At 39.8% G+C, this 19,313-nt stretch overlaps 1 protein-coding gene, 1 non-coding gene and 1 pseudogene across 5 annotated transcripts in view; 1 reads left to right on the forward strand and 2 right to left on the reverse strand.

The window, feature by feature from the left end:
• RUSC2 (RUN and SH3 domain containing 2) overlaps positions 1-17,584 on the reverse strand; it is a 48,213-nt gene extending 30,629 nt beyond the window's left edge. For 2 of the 4 annotated variants that reach the window (XM_039875451.1, XM_039875449.1), the window contains exon 1: positions 17,288-17,584. The gene's annotated coding sequence lies outside the window, so the exon portion shown is untranslated. The remainder of the gene's footprint in view (positions 1-17,287) is intronic. The other 2 variants (XM_039875455.1, XM_039875452.1) reach the window with 1 other exon arrangement.
• Positions 14,317-14,435, reverse strand: LOC120613041 (5S ribosomal RNA). The gene has a single exon (XR_005655595.1). It is a non-coding gene; the product is annotated as a 5S ribosomal RNA (ribosomal RNA).
• LOC120613034 (uncharacterized) lies at positions 15,287-15,405 on the forward strand (annotated as a pseudogene).
• Positions 17,585-19,313: the final 1,729 nt, after the last annotated feature.

Genomic DNA, 19,313 nt, shown 5'->3' on the forward strand with positions numbered 1-19,313 from the left:
AACAAGAGACCTAATATGTTGTTTCAGAAAGGTGTGCATGTGCGCACACATACACATACCGGTGGCAGTGAAATGATCTGAAAAAAATCAAGGAAAACTGACACTCAACCGGAAGCTCAGCCTCGTCAGTTGCAAGTCCCAGATTAGTGCAGTGAGTGCCAATATTGTTAAGAAAAAGAAAAAAGCCCTCCTGGGAAGGTTTTATAGGATGTTTAAAACAAAAGAAGGTTAGACTGGTCCTTAATTGATCTGTGTATAATTTTTAGCAGGTATATCAATTGCCTTGAAAATTTACTTGGCTAGAGCTTCTTTCCTAGACATGACACAATGAGACAGAAACACCAAGAAACTAGCCCTCATCTAGTCAGGACCCAGGCCCAGAAAATTATTCCTGAAAGGCTCTTTATTCCCAAGGCCTAGGGACTAGAGTCCCAGGGACCTTACACTTTGACCATAGTCTCTGGAACTCTTTGGATCCTACTCATCTCCCTGAAAGGCAGCTCCTAACACAAATTTCATTTTGTCCCATCTGGCAGACAGGGGTGTCAGAAGGCTTATAGCTTGACAGCTGGACAGCTGATGTAAACAGACTTAGACTGGCTTACTGAAGGCACAGCAGACTGCTGTGGAATGACAAAAATGTACCACACACCAGGTAGGAATGCTGAAGTACAAAGAAAACAGCCAATGACTCCATCATCTTCCTGCCTGTGGCTGACTCATAACCACTCGCAGTGACACAACATATCAATTTCTTGAGGAGCCAGGGTGCTGGCAGGAAGGTAGACTGGTGAACCACTCACTCATTCAGTACATTTTTTCCCTGTCGTTCAAGGCTTTTCCATCCAGTCATCAAAACAACAAAACAGCAGACTCAGAAACAGCCAGATTTGATCACTAGAGATACAGGGTTTGATTTCAGCTCCATCTGGAAGCTACCCATGTATAGGATATTAGCAGGATGCCTAAGGATAAGAACACTGCTTTCATTCTTGGTGTTTTCTCTGACTTGCTAGGTCATCTAAGGGCAGGATACCTGTCCTCTCAAAGCTCTAGGTTTACTATTGGAAAAGGGGCTAATTGTATCCACCTTCTGGTATTGTGGCAAGAAAAAATTTTTGAGCAATTAAAGTCATAGGTAGCAAGAAATGTAAATGCTGTAAATTCTTTGGACCAAAGTATTTCTGAAATATAATGGTCATTCATGCATATAGGTAGAAAACCCTTGCCTTCTGAGTTTTTTCTTCTCCTAGGTCATGTTGAGAAATGAACCTGCTCTGTGCCTGGAGATGTGGTTCATTTCTTTTAGGACTATAATCCCTACCTCTAGTTTGAAGAACAGTTGAAACAGTTAGGAGTCTGCTTCCCTAGACATAAAGTATTATTTTCTACTAATGTGTAGAAGGGAAAGTAGAAATATGCAAGCAAAAAGAAACACCTCCACTTACCCACTTGCTATATCTACAAACCTAATTATTTGCTACTCCTGGGCCAAGGACATGGACGAGAGGCTTGTATCTCATTGATGCAGCATTCAGAAAGTACTTACGAACTGGACTTAGCCTAAAGGCCTAAGAAAGCAGTGTTAATGAAAGGATGCATTCCCTTGCTCAGTTAGAACAAAGGCGATACTGTATTCTAAATCCAATAAAAGCCTTCACTCTTTCTAGCCCAGCAATCTCTCAGTATGCAGTTAGTTTGCCAGGTCTCCATAACTCCTGGAGAGGAGAAATAGAAACCTATTCTTTGTTGATGCTGATGCCTCCTTTTCTGCAAGTGCCTACCCTGGGATACAAAACAAATGTTTGACATCCTGCAGCCTCTGGTGAGACCTACCCTCCTCCAGCAAACTATATCTGTAAGGGATCCGATAGTAAATATGGAAAGGGAAAATAATGATTATTAAGGCTTTATGGGCCACAAAGTTATGCCACATATTCTTTTTTTTTTTTTTAAACAACTCTTTAAAAATGTAAAAACTAATCTCAGTTTGTGGGCTGCATAAAATCACCCTGGCTAGGCTATAATTTGCTTACCCCCACTCTAGATCATAAAGGCTTATCTATTCAAAGTCTCTATCTCCAAATTCTGACTTTGCTAGGCCTGCTTAGAGCTCCTCTTTCCTATTCCTGCAGGGCTGATGCATATATTTCGGAGGCAGGTCCCCTCTCAGGAGCCATTGAGGAATGTGGAGGAAGAATTCTGAGGTTATTTGTATTGGAGTTGACAGACTGGTTAATTCTCTTCATATAAAGCACTTCAAAACCATGTGTGGAATTTAGCTTATTGCATTATCATTCTGGAGTGCAGACTGAGCCATAAACAGTCTTTATCTTTCTATTTCTGCTGAATAATACTATCCTATTTCTCTACCAGGCCTCCCCCAGCTCCCCTACTCCCAGGTTCCAAATCCACAACTTGAATTGGCTCAAATCTCAAATCCTTCTCTCCTCCCCAACCCTCCCACTTCTATATGTGGTTTGGTTGTGGATAGCAAGGAAACTATCAACTGTCAGATGGGTTTGGACATAGTAAATATGGATGAAAGGCATGAGGGTAGTGTGAGCTCATTTTGAGCAAAGACTTAGGGCTGACTGACTCTAGGATTTATCACACTAGTAATAGACTTTGTAAACAGAGACCAAACTGCTACAGAAGCAACCTAAGAACACTGTGCAAAGGGGCGGGAATCACTGGAGTTACACCTCCCCACACACCACAGACTAGAAGGAAATTAATGACTTATAACTAAAGACTAATGTTTATAATAACAATAGCTATAATTTATTATCTACTATTCTACCCACTGTGCTAGATGTTTGTCATAAATGCATTTCTAATCTTCACAATAACCCTGCAAAATAGACATTATCATCCCTATTTTGTAGTTGAGGCTCTTGAAGAGATGACTTGATCCAAGATCACAGAGCTAGACAGTAGTGGAGTTGCACTTGGAACTCCCGTCTGACTCACTACAAAGTCCTTCCTCTTTTCACTATAATATACTGCTAATATCCTTGGTGGAGATGAACAGTAAGCAAATGCCTTAATTTAGGTCCTATTTAAACTCTGTTCTAAATAGCAGCAAACTGTTGTTGTGCTCTTTTCTATAGTCTGAATATTAATGAATGATAAGGTGCTTAAAATCACAAGCATGACAATTTTGCATGATAGTGATTCAGGTCAAATCCAGCTATATTCATATTTAAGCTGGGGCCTTATTTGAGCTAACAGTTGTTTATTCTTTACAACAACTATAAACAGGATTTTAATATATTAAATCTTTGCCTAGTAGTCAAAGAAGTCTCTTTTCAACAATGGTATATTTTTCTGTAATCAATGTTATCTTGTAAATAATTTGGTTGCATTGAATTGTAGGTTCCCATTTTGCCAGGCCTTAGATTGTTAGTTGCTAAATATCCATTCTCTTTCAAATTAACAGAACCCTGATATTCAGGGGGGTACAATGCTGCTCAACTAAAATTCTACATTTCTACCTCCCTTAGAGGTACATATGGCCATTTGACTAAGTTATGATTGTTTGTGAGACTTCTGGGTAATTTCTTTAAGATGAGCAGGTTGCATCCTTCTTTCTTTCTTCCACCATCCCGAAGCTAGGAAGCTAGGTGTGATGGCTAGAGCTGCGGTAGCATCCATAAAGATGGCCTAGGTATAGCACACAGAAAAAACTGGAAGGGGACTGGGTTTCAAATGGCTACGGAGCTGCCTTACCAGCCCAGGACTGTCTACCTCTGAGTTTTTGTCGTTGTTAAGAAAGAAAGAAATTTCATCTTACTTAAGTCACCAGTTTTGGGTTTCTGTTACTCATATCTGTTTCTACTTTATATATCCTACCACGTCCCAATAACCAACAAGTCTTAATTCTGTCCATCCTTCTCTATCCCCAATGCTACTACCCAAGACCAAGGTATATTTATCAATTGTCTGAGCTCCTACATTAGCCTCTAACCTGGTCTCCCCTCTCAGAAACATCCTTTCAAAATATATCACCCTCTTGTTTAAATACCCTTCAAATGCTCTTTCCATAAAATCCAAACTCTTTAAAGGTGTACTCTGCCCTTCATAACTTACCTCTCCAGTCTCATCTTTTACCACTCCTACCCTGCCTATAGTCACACCATCACCTCTGTACTGACTGGAACATGGCCCCTCCATTTGTCGGGCTAACTCTAATCATCATTCAGGTTTTAAATCGAAACATCACAAATTCGATGGCTTTTCCTAGCCCTGGTTATATGTTTCCAAAGCACCTTGCACTTCCTTGTATGTGTTTCATAATTGTTTATTTAGCTTCTAATGCTAGAAAGCAAGTTCCATGATATAGAGGAACCCTGTATATCATTATTTACTATTAGTACAATGTTTGGCACACGTAATAGATTAACGTTTTTGAATGAATGAAAATTTCAAGACGGCAGCCAAGTAAGATTATCAAAATTTGAAATAACTATACTAGTTAGTCCACTTCTAGGAAATATATATAAAAGAAATAATATAATAAAAGTACACAAAGATATATACTTATGGATGTTCACTGAAGTACCATTTATAAAAGCTAAAATTGAAAATAATATTCTAAATGCTCTTTCATCTGTGAATTGATCAAATAAATTGAGGTAATCCACATGATAGAAATATTCTACAAAACATAAAAATAATATTGTGTTAGAATAGTTGCTGAGATGAAACTATGTCTATGATAAAGGTTTTCCTAAATAAAGCAGTTTATAAAGTACAATTCATGGTATGATCTCATTTTTATTTTTTAAAAGTGCATGCACATTTTCTCCTTTTTATTTATCTATATTTCTATGTTTTCTGGCATAAATGGGCCGACAGAATCTTTTGGGCCATCTGGGATCCTCGCAGGCCTGAAAGCCTAGGCCTCATGGACCATATTCATCACAGGAAACATGAAGGTCCACCCACCTACAGTCTGAAAGAAGATAAATACCTGTACTACAGTAAAAAGTATTAAGTGCCTCACACTTAAATTAGGGAAATTAAAACAATTAAGATGACAATATTCTTGAAACTGTGCCTGCCCTTTCATGAATAATTTAATAAAATAACTAGTCATACCTGAAGAGGGGAGATTTTCTTGTATTTTTGTTTATCTTGAATTAGCTAGCACATAAGTTCATGGGAGGACATGAACCTGATGGTTATCTTTATAAGAGAGTTAAGAATACACAAATTACATAAAATTTGAAGAATTATAAAGAAGTGTATTATAACTATTTATGTATGTTTTATTTTTCTCCCTTGGTTGCACATTAAGAATAGAGACTGTCTTGTTCATCTTTGTACTCACTCGACCTAGCCTAGAGCCTGGCACATGGCTTAGAATGTCCACTGAATGGTACTAAGAGAGGAACTGAATCCTCACCAAACAAAACTGGAAAAATTTCTTTTTCCAAAGCAGAATTTGATTCTTTATAGCTTTGGATATATTTATATACGTTGTTGAGTTCTAGACCTCCTTGTTGGGGTGTGGGGTGCTTGGCTTCTGGAATGTACAGGGTGAGTATGCCCAAGTACAACTCTTCTCCTGAAGTTCCCTTCACCTCAGCACTGCACTCCCTCTACTGCTACTGGGAGCCACAACATGAGAACCAGAACAGCATGTTCCAGTGAGAATGACAGACATCTCTCTCTCCCTCTTTCTTCATCTCTCCCCACTTCGCCTCCCCAGTCTTCAACTCTGCCCTGTTAGCAGCTTCCGATGGGGCTGCTGAGCATCTAGGAAAGAATGCAGGATGTGTGTCTAAAAGTCCAGCATGAGCTGAGAAACTTTTTTCCTAAAAAAGGGCAGTCTATAAAGTTACATAAGACTCAGCTCTCCCCACTGGCAGCTTTTCCAACTCCAGCTGGAAAGATTCCTCAAGCTGTTTAGAGTTTCAGGAAAAGGGTTTGGAATTTCCTGACTGGCCAACCTATACTGGAGCATCTCTGGGTAGAGATGGAGAGGTTCCAGGAGAGAAAGCAGTAAGTCTGTGCTCCTATTGCTCCTCAGTTTTGGTCCTACTGAGCTCCTGTGGGGACAGGAAATAACATAATCCATTTATTGTTAAAATCTGAGAACAAGAACAAGTCTTACTGCCAAAGTCAAGCCCAAATGGCATCGAGTCTTTGGGGTCCCACCCAAAGGAGGCAGGACGTGGAGAATACAATAGCTCAACATAGAAGCACATCAATAGGGGTCTGGAAGGGCTTCCTTCTGTGCTTTAGGCAGATTTATAGAAGAATTTTTTCATGGACCTGAGAATCTCAGGCGCCAAAGTCTTGCCCAAGGACTAGATGAACCAGTCAGCAAAAATTAACTGAGCACCTATGAAATGCAGGTATCATATTATGTGAACAAAACAGACCTGGTACCTGCCTTCATGGAGCTTATATTTCACCTGGGGAGACTAAACAAAAATATCAAGTAACTATGACCATACAAAGTCGGCCTTTGGAATGTGCTGTATTCAAAGGAAAGACAGCTAATCCATAAAAGCCAGCTCTGTCCAGGAAGGCCAATTAGCATATTTATTAATCAAGGACAAGCTTATACTGAATTGGTGAACAAAATTATCTATATTTGAACTGAAAACTCTGGCCCTTGAAGAAGTCACTAGAATCTATCAATCATGTGTTCTCAGTTGAGCTTCATTTTTATTACCATTTATTTTGCTGGAGTTCAGCCCCTATTTACATTACACACTTTTATTTAAGGCACTGGAACTCACTTCTGCTAACAAATTACTGTCCATTATAATAAAGAAACAGGACCCTGATTTGCTCTTTCCAGCTTCAGGCCATTCACTTTTGCTTCCTTCTGGTCAACACAGAAAGCTAAGAAAAGGTTGGTATAGAATTCTGCTCTGAAGGACTAATTTTGTAGCACTGGGCAAGTTATTATTATTATTATTATTAATTTATTTATTTAAATTAGTTTCAAGTATACAGTACATTGGTTAGACATCGATATAGTTCATAAAACGATCCCCCCAGGTGCTCCCTCCCTCCCCTGCACTGGGCAAATTATTTGATCTCCCTCAGCCTGAGTTTCTTCACCTGTAAAATGAGGATAATAATACCTCTCTCTTACAGGGTGGTGGTGAGAGAAGATAAAGAAAATACCTAGTACAGTGCATCTAGGCTCAGTTAATGGAACTGAGAAAATACCTAGTACAGTGCATCTAGGGCTCAGTTAATGGAACTGAGAAAATACCTAGTACAGTGCATCTAGGGCTCAGTTAATGGAACTGAGAAAATACCTAGTACAGTGCATCTAGGCTCAGTTAATGGAACTGAGAAAATACCTAGTACAGTGCATCTAGGGCTCAGTTAATGGAACTGAGAAAATACCTAGTACAGTGCATCTAGGGCTCAGTTAATGGAACTATAATAAATATGAATCAGGAATCTCTTCGTTTCTTGAACCCAAATCTCTCCCATTGTGCTTTTGAGACTGCACTACCGTTCAACTGACCAATTTACAACAGGGAATCTTGTCACTGTCATCATACCCACTGCTTTTCTTTTCAGTAGGCATACCACCTCAAATTCTTTAACCTTCATAGCTCTGTTCTTTGTCCTCCTATAAATTGTAAAGTGGCTCTGTCCTAGGTAACATCCCAAGGGAATACACAGAAAGAAAGTTAAAGTAAATCTGCAAGTTATCTGTTAATCAAGTTTCCCACCCAGTGAACACAGTGAATCCAGGTACATGACTACCTGAATCACTGTCAGCAGAACACACTGAAAGTGAGTCTTTCCCATAAACTCATGGGCTGACAAGATTTTCCTTAAAAGGTCTAATTATTCCCAGACATGTATACCATGTATTGCTGTCCAAGTCTCATAGCTTCTGCTTTAGAAAAGTTTCTCTAGTCTACCTTCTCTTCTAATTTCTAAGATCAGCACGCTAATTCTAGGCCTTCCTTCAATACCTCTTTCAAGGGATATTGATTTAATCCTTGGGCAAAGATTCCTAGAGGGCCAAAGAATTAAGACTATTGCTAGAAATATAGTGGTAAAAAAAAACATATAATTCTTGTCCTCATGGAGTTTACAATCTAGCAGAGGAAGACAAACAATCACACAAATAAAAATATAATTACAAAATGTGATAAATGCCATGAAAAAAAGTACAGAGTATTAAGAGGACCTAATTAAGACTGATTAAGGACTTCATTAAGAGTCAGGGAAGGCTTCTTTTGGTAAAATGATGTTTAAGTTGAGCCTTGAAAGGTGAGTTGAAAAGAAGTTAAACAGGTAAAGAGTGGGGAACAATATTCCAGGAAGAGGGGATGACATGTCTGAAAGCTCTGAGGCAGGGAAGTGGCTAGTATCTTAGAAAAACTGAAAGAAAGCCAGTGTGACTGAAGATGTCTATCATATTTGACAACTGGGAGTTCATTGGTGATCTTGACATAAACAATTTTATGGAAGTGGTAGGAAATTAAGTTAGACAGAAGAGGGTACAAAAGTAAAGGGAAAATTGAGTAGACAGCATGGTAGTCAATGAAGTTTGGCTGTTAGCATAGAGAAATGTGACAGTACAGGGTGATTCATCAGGGGATTTACTTTCGAATTAATATTTATTTTATCAATTAATATAGGTACATGGTTACAAAGTTAAATGGTACTATAAAGTTTATGATGAAAAAACAGCAATCCTCAGCTTCGTCCCTTTCCACTTCTGTGTTGTTCTCCAGAGACCATTACTTTCAAATATTTTAATCGCCTCATCTGGTATTTATGTTCATGTTTATAAATAATATGCTTATTTAATTTCTTGATTTTTAAACATTCTCTTTTGACTTCCTATATGGAAGACAAAAACTTAGCATTTTTATACCCACCTTCCCCACAATTTCTGATTAAATTAATATCCAGTGTTTACTATGACTTCATAAGTCTGTAAACTTTTATTATTACTATATAATTTATAATATAATTTTTAATACTTGAGTCTTTTTAAGTTTGTTTAGTTTTCTATATATTTGTTCCTAATTCTTCCAGAACTCTGCTAGAATTCTCTAGCTGAACTGTAAAAATCCCTCTCGAAATAATTTTCCAAATGGTCAACATGGTTCATTTTTCTCCCTGGAAGATATTCCTCTGGAACTTTCTATTCTCCTGATACATTTTGAACTTACTCCTCTCTGGGCTTACAATACTACTAACATGGTTCATTTTTCTCCCTGGAAGATATTCCTCTGGAACTTTCTATTCTCCTGATACATTTTGAACTTACTCCTCTCTGGGCTTACAATACTACTAACATGGTAGGCTTTTCATTATCATCAACCTAGGAATTTCTTTTGCCTTTCTCCTATGTTAGTTGCCCTGGGTTGTAAGTCCCATGATTTCTTCTTTCTTGTTTACTCTCTCATTTTTGCTGGAGCATACTCTGTAGTAGCTTCCTAAAAAAGGATACACAGAAGGAACACTTTTGAAATGAATGTCTGAAAATATATTTTTTAAATTTTCACAGTTAATAATTTGGCTGTGCATAAAATCCTAGGCTAGAATTTCTCTCAGAAATTTGAAAGCATTGCTCCATTGCTTACTAATTAGATTGCATTATTGTTAAGTCCAATGCTATTCTGATTCCTGATATTTGTAATTAACTTTATTTTTTAAAAAAAGAGTTGTAAAATTTCTCCATATCTATAGTGTTTCAATTCTCATGATGATGTACCTTCGGGTAGGTTATTTCTATTTGTTGTACTAGACCCTTTCAATTTGGAGACTCATGTTTTTCAGTTCTTAGAAATGAATTTGTATTCCTTCCTTCCTTCCATCCGTCCTTCCTTCCTTCCTTCCTTCCTTCCTTCCTTCCTTCCTTCCTTCCCTTTCCTTCCTTCCTTCCTTCCTTCCTCCCTTCCTCCCTCCTTCCTTCCTTCCTTCCTTCTTTTTTTAAAAATAACTTCCTCTCCAGTGATGCTGAAGGTTTAGAAAACAGAGAGATTAAATGACGAAGCAACATCCCTGAGAAGCAGTAGTGACTCCAGGATTTCTATATAGGTTGAACTGAGGAGAGCAAACAGATCAAAAAGGGTAGGTGACAGTGAGTGGCATAGCATCAGAGAATTATCTTGAAGTTCCATTTGTATGGCAATTAGTGTTTTTACTCAGAATAGAGATTTGTTTGGGGTAGCTTAAAAAGCATCTCACTTAGGTATGATTCTCTGCTGTATGGACATAAAAAACAGTCTCAAAACGGCTTAAACAATAGAAGAAACGTATTAGTCACATATATCATGAAGACCAGAGGTAGTGTTACTGCAGGGTAAGTTAATTCAGAGGCTCAACATGTCACTCATATTTTCTATCATTGGGTGACGGGATGGCTGTTACCATCTCAACCATTACATCCAGATATGTTAACATTCAGAGGCCAGTGGGGACAGGGTGGATACCTAAATAAATTCTGTTCTGTTTCAATGGGGAAAGAGTTGTTAGGTAGGCAACCAGTTGTGAATATTTCAGGGCATTACCATGGCTGAAAAGATAAAGTGGGAGAGTATGCATTCCAGTGCAGCAGGGAGGGACAGTTTTTTTTTAGGAGCTGAGATACTTCCTTCATTGCAACTGATGAGGAGGGGATGGCTGTAGATACATTTGCAGATTGGTGGTAGGAAGTGAGAGAGTTCAGGTTTGATAGCTTCCTTTTTCTTTTCTGAGGTGTATTTCAATAGACTTTTCTCCAAAGAAGATATAAAAATGGCCAATAAGCATGAAAAGATGCTGAACATCACTAGTCATTAGAGATACGCAAATCAAAACCACAATGAGATACTACTTTATAACCATTAGGATGACTATTATTAAAAAAAATAATAATAAGTGTTGGCAAGGATGTGGGAAAATTGGAACTCTTTATATTGCTGTGGGAATGTAAAATGGTATAGCCACTGTAAACAACAGTATGGCAGTTGCTCAAAAAAGCAAGCACTGAATTACCATACAATCCAGCAATTCCATTTCTAAGCACATACACATCCAAAGGAATTGAAAGCAGAAGCTCAAGCAGATACTTATATACCCATGTTCATAGCAGCATTATTCACAATAGCCAAATTGTAGAAGCAACCCAAGTGTCCATCGATGGATGAATGGATAAACAGAAGGCGGTATATACATACAATGAATATTATTCATATTTAAAAAGGAAGGAAATTCAAATATAAGCTACAACATGGATGAATCTTGAAGACATTATGTTAAGTGAAATAGGCCAGTCACAAAGAGACAAATATTGTATGATTCAACTTATATGAAGTACCCAGAGTAGTCAAATTCATGGAGAAAGAAAATAAAATGGTAGTTGCCAGGGACTTGAGGGAAGAGGGAATGAGGAATTATTGTTTAATGAGTATGGGGTTTCAGTTTGAGATGAAAAAGTTCTGGAGATGGCTGATGGTGGTGGTTGGACAACAAAGTGAATGTACTTAACGCCGCTGAACTGTACATTTGAGAATCGTTAAAATGGTAAATTTTATGTTAGGTATATTTTACCACACACAGAAAAAGAGTAACTGTGGTAAAGAGAGGTTCTGAGTAATACTTTTTTTTTAGAATCTACCTTGCACCTCCCCCACCTCCACTCATGGACATCTCTCTCAGAGCAATGTTGATATACAAAATAATACACTCATTTTGCATGATGAACTCAATTGACAAGAACTACAATTATCATATGCCAATGTCTGTGAGGATGTTTTTTGGGTAACCTCAGCACTGACCAACTGGACTATCTCTACAGAGCCTGACCTTACCCTAACATGCAGTGAGCCATCACAGTCAAGTGACTTTTGATAGGGTGCTCAGTCATTGTGTATGAGTAACAGAAGAAAAGAGTGAGTTATTGTCCTTAATTTGCAGAGAGAAAATTAGAACTCATAAGCCTCCCCATGAACTAAGGTTGCCAGATTTAGCAAATAAAAATACAAGACACCCTGTTGTTTATCTGAAATTCAAATTTAACTTGGCATTTGGCAACACTTGGAAGTATTGGAAGTTGAAGAAAAAACAAATAAAACAATTCAGATATTTCTGGGGTTACTGAGGTCTTAACAGGAAGCCTATACAGGGAAAAGTATAAAAGCTCATTAAAAATGTACTAACAAAAGTGACAATAATCAAAACAGCATGGTATTGGCAGAAAAACAGACAAATAGATCAATGGAACAGAATTGAGACCTTGGACCCACATATATATGGGAAAATAATTTTTGCCAAAGGAGCCAAAAACATACAACAGAGAAAAGATAGCCTCTTCAATAAGTGGTGCTGGGAAAACTGGAAAGCCACATGTCAAAGAATGGAAACTAGACTTCTATCTGTCACCACACACCAAAATTAACTCAAAATGTATCAAAGACGTAAATATAAGACCTGAAACAATACATTGGATAGAAAAAAACATAGGTACTAACTCATGGTCCTTGGTTTTAGAGAGGATTTTATGAATTTGACCTTAAAGGCAAAGGAGGTAAAAGCAAAAATAAATGAGTGAGACTATATTAAACTAAAAAGCTCTGTACAACAAAAGTAACCACAAACAAAACAAAGAGGCAACCAGCTGAACTGAAGAAGATATTTGCAAATAACACCTCTGAAAAGGTGTTATATCCAAAATATAAAAAGAGCTCATACAACTCAACAACAACAACAACAAAGGATCTAATTAAAAAATGGGCAGAGGACCTGAACAGATACTTCTCCCAAGAAGACATAAAAACGACCAACAGACATATGAAAAGATGGTCAACTTCACTAGCTATTAGGGAAATGCAAATCAAAATCACAATGAGATACCACCTCACACCTGTTAGAATGACTATCATCAACAAGACAAGTAATAAGGTTTGGAGAGGTTGTTGGGAAGAAAGAACCCTCATATATTGCTGGTGGGAATGTACACTGGTGCAGTCACAATGGAAAACAGTATGGAGGTTCCTCAAAAAATTGAGAATAGAATTACCATATGACCCAGCAATCCCTCTTCTGGGTATCGACCCAAAAGATTTGAAAACATTTATCTGTAAAGATATACATACCTCAAAGTTCACTGCCACATTATTCATGGTGGCCAAGTCAAGGAAACATCTGAAGTGTCCTTTGATGGATGATGACTGGATAAAGAAGATGTGGTACATATATACAATGGAATATTACTCAGCCATTAGAAAAGATTAAATACTGCCGTTTGAGACAATATGGATGGCTCTTGAGATTAAAATGCTAAGTGGAATAAGTCAGACAGAAAAAGTTGAGAAACATATGATTTCACTTATATATGTGATATAAAACTGAACGCAACAAATGAACAAGACAAACAAAAACTCATATACAAAAAACAGTTTAGTGGTTACTAGAGGAAAGGGGTAGGGGGAGGTACATAAGGGTAATGGGGGTCAAATACATGGTACTATCAAATTATACACTTGAAACCTATATAATTTTATTAACCAATGTCACCTCAATAAATTAAATTAAAAAAATCAAACTTTCAAAAAAATAACACATGGGATCAAAGAAGAAATCTCAAGAGAAATTTTAAAATATTCTGAAGTAAATGAAAATGAAAACACAACTTATCAAAATTTGTGGGATGCAATGAAAGCAGTGATTAGAGAGAAATTTATAGCATTGAATGCGTATATTAGAAAAGAAGAAAAGTCAAAAATCAATAATCTAAGTTTCCACTTTAAGAAATTAGAAAAAGAAGAGCAATTTAAAACTGACATAAGAAAAAGAATAATAAAAATTAGAGCAGAAATCCATGAAACTGAAAACAGGAAACCATTAGAGAAAATCAACAAAATCAAAAGCTGGTCCTTTGGAAAGATCAATAAAATCCATAAGCCTCTAGCCGGGCTAACTAAAGTTTACTAGCCCCCGGGATGGGAATCAGATGTTTGCCTCCTATTGTCAATCAAGATCAACTACTTATGCTAGACAAGGAGACAAAATACTAACACCACTTCCTTTCTTTTATCCATTCTATAAATTAAAAAAATAACACTACTGATGAGCATCTCCTATGTGCCAGACACTGTTTTAAGTGCATAGGACATAACAGTGAACAACAAACACAATAAACTATGTAGTACATTAGAAAGTAGTAAAAGAGTTATGAATATTTTTTATTTTCTTATGAATGTGTATATATATATAACATATGTACATATGTAAAGCAAGTATTTTTATTTTCTTCCCTCTCTTTTCCCCTTATCGTCTAACATAAGATGTATTAATTATAGTTAAGTTTACATCTCTTTTATTTTTTAACGCCTATAGCACCTGGTATTCCTAGGTGGTCTCCCATCCAAGTACCAACCAGGCCCGACCCTGCTTAGCTTCTGAGATCAGACGAGATCAGGCACATTCAGCGTGGCATGGCCATAAACTAAGTTTACATCTCAGTATTTAAATTATAGGATACCAAGAATAGTGAACAACACCAGAGGACTGCATCCTCTTTGGGGAAACAGTTGGCACAATTTTGGTTATATGCAGGATAACAAGATCATGTTAGGTGGAAGTATGATTTTGCTATTGTTTTTATTTGGAGATTAAGTATGGTTTAAGGAAATACGTATGACTGCCAAATTGACAAGGACAAACTGTAATGATTAGTTTTATGTGTCAGCTTGTCTAGGCCATGGTACCGAGTTATTCAATCAAACACTAATCTAAGCATTCCTGTGAAGATATTTTGTAGATATAGTTAACATCTACAATCAGTCAACTTTCAGGAAAGAGGATTATACTCTATAATCTGGGTGGGCCCCATATAATCAGTTGAAAGGTCTTAAAAGCAGAACTGAGGTTTCCCTGAGGAAGAAGAAATTCTATCTGTAGACTTCAACATCAGCTCCTTCCAAGAGTTTCCAGTCTGCCAGCCTGCCCAATGAATTGGGACTTGTCTAGCCAGCACCCCACAATCATGTAAGTCAATTCCTAGCAATAAAGGTGTGCATGTGTGTGTCTGTGTGTATAGACACACACTACCAAAATTTTAAAAAAAGTACTGGTCTCCAGATTACATGCCCATCCTTAATCCAACTCAGGAGCCTCTCCCTGCTTTAGGTTTCTATGATCCAAGACTTTATATAAAGATAGGTCAGAAGGTAGGAAAAAGAGAAAGTGAAGAGGGATAAATCAAAGCTAGAAATGGATGAGAGTACACCAGACTCCTGTTAGGCAGCAGACCTGGCCTCAGAAGGAGACCTTAAACACTTAACATAAACATCAGAGACTCTACGGCCATGCCACCCTGAACATGCCTGATCTCCTCTGATCTTGGAAGCTAAGCAGGGTTGGGCCTGGTTAGTACTCAAATGGGAGACCACCTAGGAATACCAGGTGCTATAGGCGTTAAAAAAAAAAAAATCAGAGGAAATCAGATTTTGGCCTGGCTCAAACAAAAGAGAAACAATGGTGGTTAATGCCCTATGACCATACAGCAGGAGTGGTGGCACAGGTAACAGAATACCAGGGACAGCGGTAGGATCTCCCTTTCTGTAAGCCATATCACCGTCTCCAAAGAAACTCCAATCGCTATTTTCATTTAAAGGTGACATGCACTCTGAGCACCAGTTACAATAATGTGACTTACTACTAGTCAGGTAACTACTTCTTAGCTTATAAACTCTCACAGCTGTCCAGCCATTGTTTCATCACTCAGCAATATTATCTACTTCCCCAAGGAATCTGGGCTAAAACTGAGGTCTCTGAATCCTGTCTTACTTTCAGGAAACTGAATCTGTTTAAGTCATCCTAGGAATCAATAAAAACAGGTTTCAGGCTTTCTGTTCTTTGACAATTTTATCTTTAAAAGGCCCATGTTCTTGTTTATTACTGACATTGTTCATGCAGTCATAATCCCTGTCGGACTCTGGTCTACTGAGGTACAAACGGCCCATATGGCCCATATGGCCTGATTATAGTAGAGTAGTATTTAGGCCTCACACTAGGCCTGCCTGGGATAATCTATCCCTCCAGTCTCTGAGATGATGGGTTGAGGTAGGGGTGGTTCACTTCGGGTATCCAGGAGCTAAAGGGTAAAATAACTGAGGTTCTTCATTCCTCCAACCTGCCTGAGGCATCTGCTGACCAGCTACACTGAGTCAGCTTTAAAGGCTGTGGCTGGCCTCCAGAATTCTTCCCCAGAGGTAGCAGTTAGTCTCTAGGGCAAGAGGAGCAGTTCACCCTGGCAAAGCTCTTTCAAGATTATCTGAGCAGCCTCTAAGGCACAAACCAATAAAAATCTCTCCAGCTCCAGCCCTGACTTATTTTGTAAACAGAACATAAGTGGAAAACTCATATCATGAATTGAGACTGAATATATTCAGTTTTATGCTCCCTATATGAGCACCACAAGTAATTTCCCCCGTGCTTTTCCTTTTTCTCCCCTTCATGTATTTAGTGACATCTTTCTCACTAAAGCACTCTGCCTCACAGCTTCCGCATTGGGCTCATTCATTCATTCATTCATTCACCCACCCATGAAATATTTACTAAATGCTACCGTACATCAGACACTATCCTGGGCGCTGGGGATACAAATGAATAGTGTAAGGTCCTTGCATCCAGGCCAGTGTCTCGGTGTCCACAGGGCCAGGCTAGCTGTCCCAAGCCAGTCCTGGACAACGGGATCACGGTGCCCTTCGCAGCAGGCATTGCTGTGGCAGGGGGCTGGCAAACTGCCAGACCAAAGGTTTTCCCGAGGTAAAACTGGATGTGAGAGATCTCAACCCGGCTGGGGCTGATATCAGTCTGGGAACTAGGGACCAAAGGGACAGAGGGCGCAGAGGACCCGGCTGGGACTAGCTGTGCGGAGACTCCCGCGGCTGTCACCGGGCTGGATGCTGGGCCTTCGCGCTCCCCTAGGGCCGTCACAGATGGGAGTACAGCGGTGACTACTGGGCGCATAAAAGGGTGTCTCCGAAGGGACAGTTTGAGGAGACGGTTGGGGCGGATCCGGGGTGACGCCCAAAGGGATGGTAGTCCTGAGTGTGAGGGTCCACTGGATGGTAAAGCTGAAGGGTCAGGAAGATGACTGAGGATAAAGTGGGTCCAGGAGGTCGAAGCAGAACGGAAGGATGGAACTGAGGGAACTAAGGGAAAGAGCTGAAGGGAAGGGCGGGGCTGTCGAGTGCTGGATAGGTGGACAGAGGACCTTCTCCTAAGGAATCATTTGAAATGTGAGGATAAAGGGTCTTCCAGACCCCGCCGCACCCCGAACAGGAGTCCCCACCTGGTTTCTCGCCTCAGCGCGGTCCTTCAGCAGCGGCGACGGCGGCGTCTCGCGCCCTCCAGGTGTTGTGTTGCAGCCGAGACAGGCCGGCGTCCCCCTCCTCTCCAGACGGGTTGGTAACGCCCGGCCCCCCCTGCGGCCGCGGCGCCGATGGTCCAATCTGGGTTGCCCTCTTGCTGCCCCTCCGGACGGCGCGTTGGTTCGGCCCACCCGGCTCGCTGTGCTCACCCACCGCCCTAGCTCCGGGTGTGATGTGCGCAGCGAGTCACGCGCAGTGCTTTCCCGCGAGGGGAGCGGTGAGGTTACGGCTGTGGCCCCGCCTTCTGCGGCCCGCGGCCCGCCCCTCTGGGGTGGTGTCCAGCGAAGCGCAGCTCGGTTGCGCTGAAACCGAGAATCCTGGGCCGCAGGCCTACTGGCTTCGAAGGCAGGTGCATTTGCTTACCCACCTTCGCCTAAAGCCCCGATTATCAACCCTGACACCCCCAGTAGAACCTCTTGAGGAATTAGAAAAAGAGCGAAACTAAGGCTTGATCTCAGTCGAGACTGATTGAATCAGTCACTGGGGTGGTGCCCAGGCTTTGATATTTTTTAAAAGCACCCCACCCATAACCGGGGTTAAGAAGCCCTGGTAAAACCTGGAACTGACAAAGACTCCTTTGACCAAAACTTTAATCAGGCTTATTTGAGTTCTCTGCTGGACTGCGCTTGACCTAGGGCTTCCCTCTTTGGCCTTGTAGAACCCAGTTTGAGCAAGGATCCTGTTAAGTCAGTTTAGTGAAAATCCTCCATCCCTAGTATCTGACCATCCTCCCTATCTTATTACCCTGGCCTAGCTTCAGCAAGAATTCATTGAGCGGGTCTAGCAAGAATCCCCTTTATCCCTGATGTTTCCCCCTAGTAATTGCTATGGTCTGAATGTGTGTGTCCCTCCAAAGTTCATTTGTTGAAATTCTATCTCCTACAGGTGATAGTATTAGTAGATGGGGCCTTTGGGAGGCGATTAAGTCATGAGGGTAGAGCCCGCATAAATAGGGTTAGTGCTGTTATAGCTCTTCTCACAGAGCTCCCTAGCCCAAATCCTCCAGGTTAGGTAGGATACAAGAAGTCTGCCTCTGCTTCTCCCTGATCTCAAGATTCCAGCTTCCATAACTATGAGAAATAAATTTCCAAATTATATAATTGTATTAACCAATGTTACCCCAATAAACTTAAAAAACATAAAAATAAATTTCCGTTGCTTGTAAGAGCTACCCGGTCTGTGGTATTATAGCAGACCAGGACTATAATTTTCCATCCACTGACTCTGACCACTGCTCCATGGCTATAAATCTCCACTTATCTTTGTTGGGGTCTGAGTTGAGCTCAATCTCTCCCCCACTGCAAGACCCATTGCAGTGGTCCCTATATGTATTATGATGGTCCCCCCTTAAATAAAGTTTGCCTTATTATCTTTAACAAGTGTCATGAATAATTTTTTAACATCACTCATATGAGGATCATATTGTTTCCTTCTTTTAGCTGAAGGGGGTTAGGGGCAGGCAGTCATTCAGCAAATAGTTATTAGAAGCCCACCAGGTTCTATGTTCCATGAAAGAGAGGCTGAGACCTTGTGCTCTAGGCACTGACCAGCTGTTGGGTCACAATTAAGAAAGCAGGTAAATGTCATACTGTATAATACATCCTCAGGCTTCATAGTAGTGGCATGAGATGAGTTTTAAAGAATGAGTAGGAGATTAAGAATATGGGGGAATCAGCATGTGCAAAAAAAAAAAAAACCGGGCAAAATAATTGATATGATGGAGGTGTGGGATGCAATGGAGAGAGCATAGCAGACATGGTCAGAGATCTGATAATGAAGAGCCTCCTGTGACATACTAAAGAGTTGAGACTCACCTGTAAGCAGTGGAGAGATACTGAGGGGCTTCTGCAGAGGCAGGAATGGCAAATCAAATTTTAGAAATAAAATTCTGAGGATGAAGTAGAGAGGGCTAGGACTGCCATCAGGGGGACCAATGAAAAGCCACAT

Source organism: Pteropus medius, unplaced genomic scaffold (assembly GCF_902729225.1).
Source record: "Pteropus medius unplaced genomic scaffold, Ma_sr-lr_union100, whole genome shotgun sequence".
NCBI classification, from domain to species: domain Eukaryota; kingdom Metazoa; phylum Chordata; class Mammalia; order Chiroptera; family Pteropodidae; genus Pteropus; species Pteropus medius.